At 40.3% G+C, this 13,060-nt stretch overlaps 1 long non-coding RNA gene across 1 annotated transcript; it reads right to left on the reverse strand.

Moving 5' to 3' along the window:
* Positions 1 to 12,427: 12,427 nt before the first annotated feature.
* On the reverse strand, positions 12,428 to 12,682 carry LOC149827129 (uncharacterized). Its single transcript, XR_016434718.1, has 2 exons — positions 12,607 to 12,682; positions 12,428 to 12,541 (listed from the first exon to the last, which is right to left on the reverse strand). It is a non-coding gene; the product is annotated as an uncharacterized LOC149827129 (long non-coding RNA).
* Between the last annotated feature and the right edge of the window lie 378 nt (positions 12,683 to 13,060).

Here is a 13,060-nt window from a genome sequence, read left to right on the forward strand (position 1 = left end):
CACACCGGACCCACCAGGTCTCATTAGGACAGGTCAGCAATAAGGTTTACACAAACCACATAAATGGTTGACCTTAACAGCAATCAGACTTATTCAACCGAGCCTCCATCGAAAACTATTTTCAATCCTAATACACGCCCTCATGAATTTACAATCCCAATGTTACTTTCTGTTATTCGGGACATGACATATTAATGAATACGTATGCACCTATGCATGCTCCATCACGGTTCTTCACGTATGAAGCAACAAAAAGTAAGTAGCAGTATACTAAGTCCAGAACAATGTTTCAAAATGTTGTTTTAAAACTATAACCTAATGAGGCATGCAATACACACTTTCCTCCCTCTTAGTTCTTTCATCCGGACCCCATAACCTCATAACAGAAAATAAAACCTATAGCATGTCAAAACAAAACATATTCCAAACATTAATTCCAGACCAGACCCAGTGCGACAAATCGAGTATTAACAAGTTATCTAACAACATTTAGTGGGCCAAGGAAAATGCTTAATTTACAAAACAAAACATCCTCAAATAGCCAGTGAACCTATACCCATTAATCATTGGACTGAATTGGTCCAGTGCAGTAGGGCTGAACCAGTCAATGATTAAAAAAAAAACGAAGTGGCTTATACCAGACTATATTGATAACATCAAAGAAAATTTTAATTTGATGTTACCACAAGGATTTTAAGACACCCGCCATAGTGACTCAAATGAGGTATATATAAAGGGGTTTGTTGTCATTACAGACCCATCGATTAAAACATAAAAAGAAATATATGCCTTCATAACTATTAAATCAAACTAATGTTAAACATTTGGAAGCATGATAAGTTCATAACAGAAATTCTGTGCCAACCTAATCTATATGTATCATGGTATATGTAATTTGATGGTCCAACATATACACATACCACATAATGCGATGCCCAAACATAAAGAGATTATGCCCTTACCTTTGTTGAAGACGAATCAACAAAATCGGTAGAATAGTAACCCTCGCTCCCCACGCCTCTCGGCTTGCATCCTTCCCGGAAGTAGCTAAGAGAACCGATGGTTCCAGCACCACAGGAACAAAAGAGTTCTGCTGATTTGGAAAGAAGGATGAGGAGTACAAATTTTTGGTGGGATAATGGCTGGAGATGAAAAAAAAAACATGAAAAGGAAGATGATGATGGTCAATCGGCTGGATGGAGAGAGAAGGGGTGTTTTCCCAAAAGGTTTAATTTTGGAAACTACATTTTCCATTTTTTTTTTGTAACTCTCTCTCTCCCTTTCAAAATCCACCCAGCCACCCTCATTAGGGCTTTGAATACACCTCTCACCTCCTTCCCAAAATCGCCCCTTGGAGATTCCTCACAATAAATGTAATGTAACCTCTCTTTTTTTTTTATACACTTGGCTGGGCTTCCTTGGGAAAAATCGTCCAGCCCATCTTACCTTAAAAACGTGTTTTCCTATTAACGTCACTTTAATGAGGAGTTACTAAAAAAAATGTTGATTATAATAAAGTATTTTTTTTTTTGCAAAAAGCATCCCTGGCGCACCAAAGGATTTGAACTAGGGACCTCTTCTGCAAGGGGTAACAAGCCCCATCAGTGCGCCACACTCAATCTCATTGCATATCTTTGCAACAAAATTTTATTTAACCACTTATAGACGTCTGATGGTATTTATTTCTTTTCTTGGAACCGCCAATCTCATTTAAGACTCCTTCTCCCAATTCTAAAATCGTGGGCATGATGGTCCTCCCAAAACGTTTTTCTCACCTTCTTCAATGTCCTTTATTAGGTTTCCAACTTGGAAAATCGGTCAGCCACCACCCTCTTGAAAATGTCATTCCTCATTTAAGCCCTCTTAAATGAGAAGTTCTAAGGTCTTTTCGAATTTCAGCAAAAGTAATAAAAAATATTTTTGTCAAAATGGATCGGCACACAAAGGGATTTGAACCAGGGTTCTCTTCCCTGTGAGTACATCATCTTAACCAATACACCAACTCCTCTTTAGTTGCTCATTCTTGCAACTAAAATTCTCTTATATACGTATTGATTCTCGATGAATCTCAAATATGAGTTGGATAATAATTATATTTTAAATCTTATGAACTTTCTAACTACATTTCTGGATCCTAATTATGGTTCGACCCTATTTGGATCCCTTTAGATCCAATTTGATTCTAATTGGGTTTCGGATCCATCCAGGATCCAAATTCATTCATCGTACCCGAATCCAAATACTGGATCCAGTTGATCTAGTTTGAATTTTTAGATCCATTTGGATCGACTCTATATCATTTTATTGTATTTATTTCAAAGGATTTTATGCTTTATTTAGTTTGATAATTATCGAAATTTTACGGGTTTTACAATTCATGCATGTTGCTGATTTGGCATCGAGAAGTGAAGAAGGCTATGCATGTGTGAGAAAAGCTGCAACGGAGTTACTTGAAAACGTGGAGTTAATTCACATTAAGTCCGTTGCAACGAATGAATACCAGCCGAAGATAATGGGATCGAAAAGCATAGGTCAAAATCATGTTTCGCTTGACACTCCCGAGAAGTTGCACCGAAGCGTAAACATTATCTTCAACAAGTCAGTAGTGAACGTTGTTGATTATGATGGACATATTCATGAAGCGAAGGGTATCAAAAGAAAACCTGCCTCTGATCGCAGTCGTCGGAGGGCAAAGGGTGCAGTAGAATTGGTTGGCAAGAAGAGGACTAAGAAACAACCTACCTGTAATAAAAAACAACAAGGCCCTTGCAATGAACAGGTATGTAAAACATTATATTGCTTCCCATTGCGTGAAGCTTGTCAAATAGCTAACTCGCGTAATGTCCATCATGCAGCAATACCATGCAGAAGTACCACCAAACGTTCAAACCTACATTCCTCCCGACCAGATTTCCGGCAACGATCGCTACAGTTTTACAAGTCTTTTGGTATGTAATCAATGTTGCGAGGAGGTATGCATTTCTTGTGAAACTTAATTCAGTGTCTAATATTTTCTCTTTCATGACAGGCTCTGATGCATTCGACAGACAGGTATGGGACACAGGAATCTCGTGTGGGCTATTAATTTAGTTGTTATGCCTCTTTGCATGCCCCGATCTCTACAATGCCGAATTTGTTTTTGAGTTTATAGTCATTTGTCACTGACGACTTGCGGTCCGTGGTTGGATTTGCTTAAATCGATAGATAGCGATTTTTTGCTTCTGCAGGAAGTCGATTGATGACATCACTGTATGGCGATTTGTGGTTATCGTTGAATAGCGATCTGTGGCATCGCAGCATAGTGATTTGAGTGTATTGTTCGAATGTCAATCAAAGCGGGTTGACAAAGGTTGTTTAAGTAAGCTTTTTTCGGGCAATAATCAAGGTTGATCCTCATTTTTTGATCTAAGTATGCTATCACCTGCGCGGTTGAAAGCCTACTTAGATCATAAAATGAAGCGCAACCTTGCTCAATGCCCAAAAAAAGGTTACTTGAACAACCTTTGTCATCCCGCTTAGATCGACAGTCGAACAATACCCTCAAATCACTATGCTGCGATGCCACAGATCGTTATTCAACGATAACCACAAATCGCCATACAGTGATGTCATCAATCGACTACCTGCAGAAGCAAAAAATTGCTGTCTATTGATTTAAGCAAATCCAACCACGGACCGCAAGTCGTCAGTGACAAATGACTATAAACTCAAAAACAAATCCGGCATTGTGGAGATCGAGGCATGCAAAGAGGCATGACAACTAAATTAATAGCCCACACGAGATTCCTGTGTCCCATACAATTGCCTTTTGAAATCATTATTGTTATCCTGTGAAAAGTTTTATCCATATTATAAATAAAAGGCTACTCAATGTGTCTTTTATCTTCCTCACTTCATTTCTTAAGAGGTAAGTCAACCTCTTCATCTGGTGCAGGAGAAACTTTGTTCGCTGTAATAGTGGGAGTGCAAGTGTAAGTGGTACTCCACAATTTCTCACAATCTCTATGTAGTTCAACCCATGGGTTTTTTTTAAGATCTGTGGGGTTATTATCAAGAAACATTCATTATCAATTTATACTAGTATCGTTTAACACCGCAAATCGGCGTTGACTAACACCCTTTACAAAGGCCGAGTATTGCTGCACAAATCGCTTTCCCGCGATAACCACAACTCGCTATGCAGCGAATATGAAGTCAAATTACTCAGTTATAACGGATAACAATAAATGTTTGATTTGTCGTACAGTATTCATTGATCATGTTGGTTGAGCAGTACATCTTTTAGGTCATAAATAGTCGCACGAGTACTGGAAGTTGTGTTTGTCTTTTACTTCGTGAACCAGCAACAATCAAACCGACGGTTCCTTCATATACCTGGAGATCCGTCCTCCAACATACAAAGTTGTGGTCGGTGACGCAGACGAAGACAGCTACACGACCAACAATGGCGAATCATGGGTATATTGTCTACACATCGTCTACATGTTCATCAAAATCCGTCTGTTTCATGCCATTTTTTGCGATTTGTGTTTTGTGTACTGTATAATGTAATTTCAATATCGTTCGTTGCAATGTCCGCATTCATTTCAGTCAAACATCCACCGACGAAGTTGGGCAAAAACTTAGTCAATCACTCCTGGAGGACATCAACCGAATGCACAGTGAATTCGCACAATACAACATGATCAGTAATTTTGTTAGTATGAAACTAGTAGCAGTTGTCTATATACGTAAGCCATGTGTACGTCCGTTAACAACAACATATTTGCTGCAAACAGACTATATCTGATTTCGTCAGTTATATTAAAAGCAGCGCACCAAGCCAGACTGTAAGCGTCATAAGCCCGTATTTCATGGTATATCAGTTTTATTTTATGTTGCTTTTCGTTATTGATTTAGTCCAATTGATTCGTATGTTATCGTTAGTGTTAGCAATGTTTCGGTTTGCAGACTATCTTACGCCGTTTGCCATACTCTAGTGGATTTCAAGACGGCATACCTTATTGGGTTAACGGTAATCACTGCAGAGACCTTTTGTCAAGTGAAAAGGTAAGCAAACAAACCTAGAGTGCAATATTACAGCATAACAAGTGCTAACATCATTTTTTCGATCTATTTGCAGATATTGATTCATACACTCTGGCAATCTGAAAAGCATTGGGTCTTATACGTGATGGATTTACACGAAAAACAACTATGGTGTTACAATTCGTTGGAAGTTGACAGTGGTTTACGGCTAGACATTTCTCATCTCGTAAGTTTCAATATCTATGTGAGGAACAAGTCGTGTACTGGGGTCATGAATTTACTGTCGGTCGCATTATTCTCAGATCGGTTTCCTCAAAGCCATTTTGGGAGTCGATGCTAGCGAGTGGATCTATCGCACGGCATACAATGCTCCTTTACAAGATAATGGCGTTGATTGTGGGGTATTTGTAATGAAGTACATTGAAGCAATATACAATGGTGCAGAACCCTGTTTCGACGTTGTATGCCATTTCTTCGCATCTGTTATTGGGGATTAAGTGCATGTCTATTGCTTTTACTTTACAATCTGTTTTTGCGGGTTGATATACCCGGATTCCGCGAAGAACTCTGCAAAAAATTGACGTCATTTCTAATTGCGGAGGAGAAACTGAAGGAGGCTTTGCGAGCATCTAAAAGGCTTGTAATTGATAAAAGATGTGCGCTCAACCCGCGTGGTTGACAGTCGCTGAGTGAGACTGTGATGTATTTTAATGAACAAAGACTTCTAATGTTCGAAATGATAATATTCAACATCGCTATGAAATGTTGTATGCTTAAACATCGCTTTATTGCTGGCATATGAAAAAAGTGGTGAATAAGAGCCATTAATGTAGCTTTCGTATTTTACGAATAGTACAAAGCGATATGCTTAGTGGTCTACCGTCAACTACACTGCTACCACCATGAAAACTTGTGAAAGAATTTGAAAATTTCTTGAATTTTAAATGAAGTTTCCTTCAATTACGATCTTGCAGACATATGAAAAAAGTATAAATGGATACGACAACTGCGTCGAAGCCGCCTATATGCAGGATTTATCGATTTGTCGGTTCCTTATTCGTGAAGCAAAGTGGAAGTGTGTGTTGTGTCATTCAAATATTAATGAAACGTCCAATCGCCCTCCGTCTGGTTTCAAGTATATACGTCAGTTTCATTAAACCAAAAGCAAATCTTCAATAAAAATGCACTCCGCATTAATGACAAAAATTGAACAATGTCATGCCAGAGGGATATTCTCAATAGTAATCAATGCGATTGGACCGAATTTTTTGATCTTAAATAAATCTACAAGTACGTCCACACGCATCCCAAGAAATTGTCGTAGGTGTACATCAGTGTACATTATCGTAGGTTCAGCAATACAGCGATTTCTGTGAATAAACCTTTCTGATTGATAAGTTCACGGAATGCGATTTTTAGAAAGATCTTTCATCGTACAGTATTTTTCATTACTGAAGAACTTTTACCAGCATTGGTTATGCGTATACAACAATGGTGGAGCTCCTGCTGGCCATCCTCAGCGCGACTGCACCGACTGGGTTGCTGTCGAGGAGGAGGGCGAGAACGGTGATGGCGGAGCTCGTTAGGTTGTACAGACAGAGCAATCGACTGGTTTCACTTTACATATTTTGTTTGCCATTCTTTTTAAACTCAATCAATTGTTGGCATATTTCGTAGCGTATTTCCGGTATATGATCCTGCAACAAAACATGTAATGTGAAACCAATATATAACAGGAATAAATAATAACATCGGATACAAAGCTCATACAGCGTGGAAACAAGGTTCTTCTCCATTGTATATTGCTTCAATATACTTCATTACGAATATGCCACAATCGACCCCATTACTTTGTAAAGGAGCATCGTCAGCACAGAGCAACATCTACTCGGCGATGTCGACACCAAGCCCGTTAAGGAATCCCGCCTATGATAAAGGGATAATATATTACAGTCCGGTCCACCTCGAATAGCTATGATTCACCTATGGGCACAAGCTTACCAAATGCAAAGCGTCGTGTTCTACGCCAATGTGGCAGTCCAATGAGTTGTAGCACCATAGTTGTTTTTCCAGAAAATTCATCTCGTATAGGACCCAATGGTCGGGATTTTGCCAGAGTGTAGGAAGTAAAATCTGCGAATTGATAAAATAATTTTTCATTCCAGAGACATATCGTGATGGGGATGTTACGACTAAACCTTGGAGAAGAGGTTTGTTCACTTACCTTTCCAAATTTTGAAATGTCTAGGCACTCATCATCGTTGTTCCAACAAGGTAGTGCATCTGTGAATCCAATGTTGTATGGCTTTCGCCGGATGTACATCTGTTGCACGAAATAGTAAGATTTAACCACTAAGAAACGTGAGTATGTTATAAAAGCAAACAAAACAACAACGGACCAGACATACCATGAAATAAGGGTTGATGATGAGTACTGTATTGCTCTTTGGGTTGCTCTGTATATAATTGACAAAATCACACATTGTCTGGTTGCACAAATTTACGAACTTCAAAACATACAAACCGGAACGACCTAGAAATTGATAGTGGTTAAATACTTACAAAATTACTGATAGTGTTCCCAACTGCAAATTCATCTTGCATCTGCTCGATGTCATCTACGAACTCGTCAGGGCGTTGCCGCCCACCCTTGCCTGTGGATGTTGAACTGAGTGCACCATGAGCGTGGTATTCAGGATTCGACATTGAAATTATTGTCTACAGTAAACAACAATAGTCCAAATACGACATAAAAAGGCAAATGTTGACTAAACCGCTCAGGCGTTTCAAAAAATATACGTCTTAAGCGCTAATGCTGGTACTGTGGATGTGGTTGTCTTCTTCTTCGGCGCCGTGCCTGGCCATTTTGCTCCCATCGTCCTCTCCGTTGGTGTCGTGCCTGGTCGTTTCGCTCCCATCGTCCTCTCTGTTTGCTCCGTGCCTGGTTATTTTTCTCTCATCGTCCACTCCTTTAGAGTCGTGCCTGGTCGTTTTGCTCCCATCGTCCTGTCCATTGCCGCTGTGCCTAGTCATTTTGCTCCCATCGTCCTCTCCGTTGCCACCGTGCCTGGTCGTTTTGCTCCCATCGTCCTCTCTGTTGCCACCGTGCCTGGTCGTTTTGCTCTCATCGTCCTCTCCGTTTCCCCCGTGCTCGGTCGTAGTGCTCCCATCGTCTTTGGTGTCGTGCCGGGTCGTATTGCCCCCGTAGTCCTCTTTTTGGATGCCATGGCTGGTCGTACTGCTCCGATTGTCCCCTTCTTCGGCGCCATGCCTGAACGGAGATATCGATGGCACCTTTGCAACGCAGATACGGAAACGCCGTTCTTAGTCAAATACAAAGGTAAAGTCCTTTAATGTGCCGCCCTTTTTCGAAAACAGCCCGCTAATTAAATGATTGTGTTTTAAATAAATAAAAATATGTCTTTTCGCATGCCGCCCTTTTTTTGATAGCCGCCGCAAAATTAAATGATTGCGTTCGAAGTATTTAAAAATACGTCTTTCCACAAACCGCCCTTTTTCGATAGAAATAATTAAAAATACGTCGTCTCACATGCCGGACTTTTTCAGAAACACCCCAGAAATTAAATTATTCACTTTTAAATAATTAAAAACCCGACGTTTGTCGGTCGCATTATAACAAGCTTTCAGGTATGAATAATCTTTCACGATTATTCTATTGATTATCGTATATGGATACATCAATATATTCATGCAACATACTTTCCTCAGCGGTTTTTTAACAACAAATCATTTTCTTATCGCTATTGACTGTTATCATTTACGCTGTCAGAACTCGTTAAATTATTGTTCACGGCTTACATCGCCAATCCTTTTTGTGATATTCTTTCGAGGCAGAGACAAATACAGCGATTGCTTAACAGAAATGATATATCTTAGCGATGCCAGAGAGGTTAGGCAATGCCACGATTTCTGAACAAACATCTATTTTCGATTAAAGTTTATTTATTACCGAGATCCACAGACGAAAAGATGTAATAATAAAGAATTAAACAATAAAAGAATGTTACGTTACTACAACTCATTATACAATTACAACAAAAACCTAGCGTGATAAAAATGAAAATCTAGGATTTATTCTGAGGCACTTGACGAATCAGATGAAATATCATAGACTTGTCTCTCAATTTTTATTTGTGCATTGTCTATCCTGCGTGGCATCTTCGTTGCGAGGCCTTTATTAAGAAAACTGGTCATCATCTCTACCACTGAGTTCATTTGAATCCCCATAGTGCTTACTTCTGCCCTTAATTTCTTATTCTCCCTCTCCATAACTTCGAACCTTACGGTAGAGACAATGTTCTCTTTAGAGCAAGTGTTCGCTCTTCCTCGCGCTTTGTTACTGAGGGACTAGTCGTAGTAATCGGAGAGAGGCGACGTTTTGGTTGTAGAGGCTGGGCTGCAACATGAGAAGGGGCAGTTGGGAGTTATGGGTTCACAATTTTTTCAACCTTCAGATTTCGCCGCATTGGTTCTTAATACCTTTCGAAATAGAAGGGATCAAATTGTCGTCCTTCATGATCATACGATACGGCAGAGAAACCACCTGAGTTCCAATTTAATAATCCGTCCCTGTAGCAATCGGGCCAATTCACGTTCCTGCCCCCACCACTATTCATCTTCCTTCTCACTTCCAAAGGCTTATTTGGGATAGACTGCCCCAAGCCAAATTGTAGGAGAACTCGACTACCTTGCTGCAACTCGGCTTCAAAATTGCAGAATAGCCACAAATCGCGGTCAGATAATCTTGCAGCCTCCGCAACAACGTCTTCATCATCGTCCTCTCCATCTCCATAAGGTCTCCAAAAAACCTGTACATTGGTAATTCTTTTTAATAACGAATGACAAATATATTAAAATTTATTTACGCATGATATGGCAACAACGATATGTACTACGGAAGACAATCCTACAGCGATGGATACTTAAGAATGCTGAACATTACAACGATTTATAATACTCAATGGTAAATGCTGACGTGATTGTAAACAATTTTAGAACGTTTACCTCGTTTAGTTGCAGCCCATCTAAAATGAACTTAGCGTTATAAACTGCGACGTTTATTCTAGCCCAACGACCGATCTTTGGAAAACCACAAATCGGAGGGCCACAACGTGGACGCAATGGGATAATATGTTCCAACGCCCACGCCTAACAAAAACAATATTATTAGTAACACCACAACCTGCAATGAGATTAGTCTACAATTACTAAGTATGTAATCAACAAATACCTGAACAAATGGCCAAAATCCACCAACAGTTTTCGTACCATTACTCGCACGGTGGAGTTGACTGTACAAGTGTGCGAGCATAGCGGCACCCCATGCATAGTCGTCGACTTCGTCTAGGTCTGTCAGGTACTGCAGCCACATGAAACTTATTCTCGAACCAGAACAATCGGAAAATAATGTAAGACCAAAAAAATATAGAAGGAAGCCGCACAACTCTTGGTCAGCTATTTCAGATGCACAAGTAGCGGAGTGACCTTCCCATTTATTACGAAAAAATGAGACTTTCATTGATGTGGAATTCATTCCACCAGAAATACATTGACTCCATTCGTCCATCGACATTCCTAACAGGGCCGTGCATTTCTCCCTTGCGTTATAATTTGAATGCCGTAACAGGACAGCACTGCCATCGCACTTAAGGCCAGTGATCCTCGCCACATCTTCTAGAGTCATGGTGATCTCAAAAGAATCAAACTGGAATGTGTTCGTCTTATCATTTCATTTATTTACCAGGTGGGTCATGGTATTCCAGCAAATTTCAAAATATTGCTGGTCCAAAAGGCCACCGAAGTGCATATTTCGTAATCGGTCCTTCTGATATGCACTCAGCTGACCATACCACGACAGAACTACAGGCCATTGACACCGACCTCCGAGCTTTTTACCTGGTGCTCTACTTCTCCTGTGAACTCCCTGTAACACAAAATAACATATTATTCCTACCAATTGTAAATTAGTTCTATTTGTACTTATAAATACTATTCTACTAACCGCTATAAATAATATTGGTTGCAGACAGACTATCACAGTAATCGCTATACATATTAATACCTAACACAGTAATCGCTATACCAAAATCGCTAAACAAGTTATTAAATCTTCACAGACAGAACTGATATATTTACCTTGGTCGCTATTTTCTCCTGTTCTCCATCCAACCTGGGACTTTTTGGTGGGTCCACTGCCTCCAATTGTCTTTCAATCTCCATCTTTACCGGCTCCACCATCGCATGCCTTTCTCTCGCCTTCCTTTTCTCGCCCTCCTTCTTCTGCTTCCTTTCTCTATCCTTCCTTTTCTCATTCTCTTTCTCTTTCCTTTCTCTCTCCCTTTTCTCCTCCTCCTTCTTCTGCTTCCTTTCTCTCTCCCTATTCTCCTTCTCCTTCTCCTTCCTTTCTCTCTCCCTTTTCTCCTGCTCCTTCCACTGCTTCCTTTCTCTCTCCCTATTATCCTCCTCCTTCTTCTGCTTCCTTTCTCTCTCCCTTTTCTCCTCCTCCTTCTGCTTCCTTTCCCTCTCCCTTTTCTCCTCTTCCTTCCTCTGCTTCCTTTCTCTCTCCCTTTTCTCCTCCTGCATCCTTTCTCTCTCCTTTTTCGCCTCCTCCTCCTCCATCCTTTCTCTCTGCTTTTTCTCCTCATCCTTCTGCTTCCTTTCTCTCTCCCTTTTCGCCTCTTCCTCCTGCTTCTTCCTTAACCTTTCATGCACTTCCTCCTCCTGCTTCTTCCTTTCCCTTTCTTTTTCTTCCTCCTCCTTCTCCTTCCGTCGCCTTTCTTTCTCTTCCAATTCTTGTTTCCTTCTATCCTCAAATTCTTCCTCCTGCTTCTTCCTTTCTCTTTCATTTTCTTCTTCCTCCTCCATCTCCTTCTGTTGCCTTTCCTTCTTTTCCTCATTCTCCTTCTCCTGCCTTTGCATTTCCTTAGCTTCCTCAAACTCCTTCTCCCTCATTCGCCTTTCCTTTTCTTCCTTATACTGAGGAATATTCTATTCCTTCTCTTCCTCCTCCTTATTCATTTGCCTTCGCCTCTCCTCCTCCTTCTTCAGTAGCCATGCCTTGTTAAACATTGCACTGCGCTCCAAGTCTCTCCTCTTATATTGTGCCGCGGTTTCATCCACTAAATATCTAACATAACTTTGAAACTCCTCTGCATTCTTCTTCCTCTTTTCCATCACCTGTGCGTTAATCCTCCGCCTTCTATTTATATTCTCATCAATATTTCTTTGCTTTGCCTTCTCTTCATCATCCTTGTTCTGCATCTTTCGTAATTCAGAGTTCTTCCTTTGATCCGCAACCTCGATATCTGATGAATAATCCTCCGCATAATACGATTCCAAGGCTTTTTCCCTGTCTTCATCGTTCTCAATCTTAAGTATATTTTGGTATCTTTCAAAAACCTTAGATAGATGGGACTGGCAGATCACTTCTCTAATAGACAACCCATAGAACGACGGGGTATCTCTAATCTGATGAGGCGCAGACATTGCTAACCTGCACAACACATTACACGATCATCATGATTAGAAATCGTCGGAATATTTGGGTTCATAAGAAACAAATCGTTGTATAAGAAGCAATCTTCAGATTGAAGAAAGAAACCTTACACGAAACTCACCGAAACGATGGGAATTTAGATATTCCAACTGTAGAGTAAGCAGTGGTAACAACTAATACGCAACAGAATGTGGTTATTATGTTGCGGTTGCGCGTAAGACGAAAACAGATGCTCTGGAACAAAGGGAAATAATGCTTCGACGACTCCAGATGAAAGCAAAGAATCTCTGGTAGAGTGCTTAGAGCGAGAATAGATTGTTTTGAACTATTTGAATCCTACAACATAACGCTTGCTACATACGCAAACTCTGCGGAACGTTTTGGCGCGATAGCGATGGAGGGCAGTTTTGTTCTTTTCATGAACCGACGATTCAGTTTTCTAGAAGGAGGGCATTTATGTCCGTTCGAGGAAGAGGAAGCGAATGGCGGTAAAGGGTAGTTAAGTCTTTGTTGCGG

This window comes from Nuphar pumila, chromosome 10, assembly GCF_984573655.1.
Source record: "Nuphar pumila chromosome 10, dmNupPumi1.hap1.1, whole genome shotgun sequence".
Classification (NCBI taxonomy): Eukaryota; Viridiplantae; Streptophyta; class Magnoliopsida; order Nymphaeales; family Nymphaeaceae; genus Nuphar; species Nuphar pumila.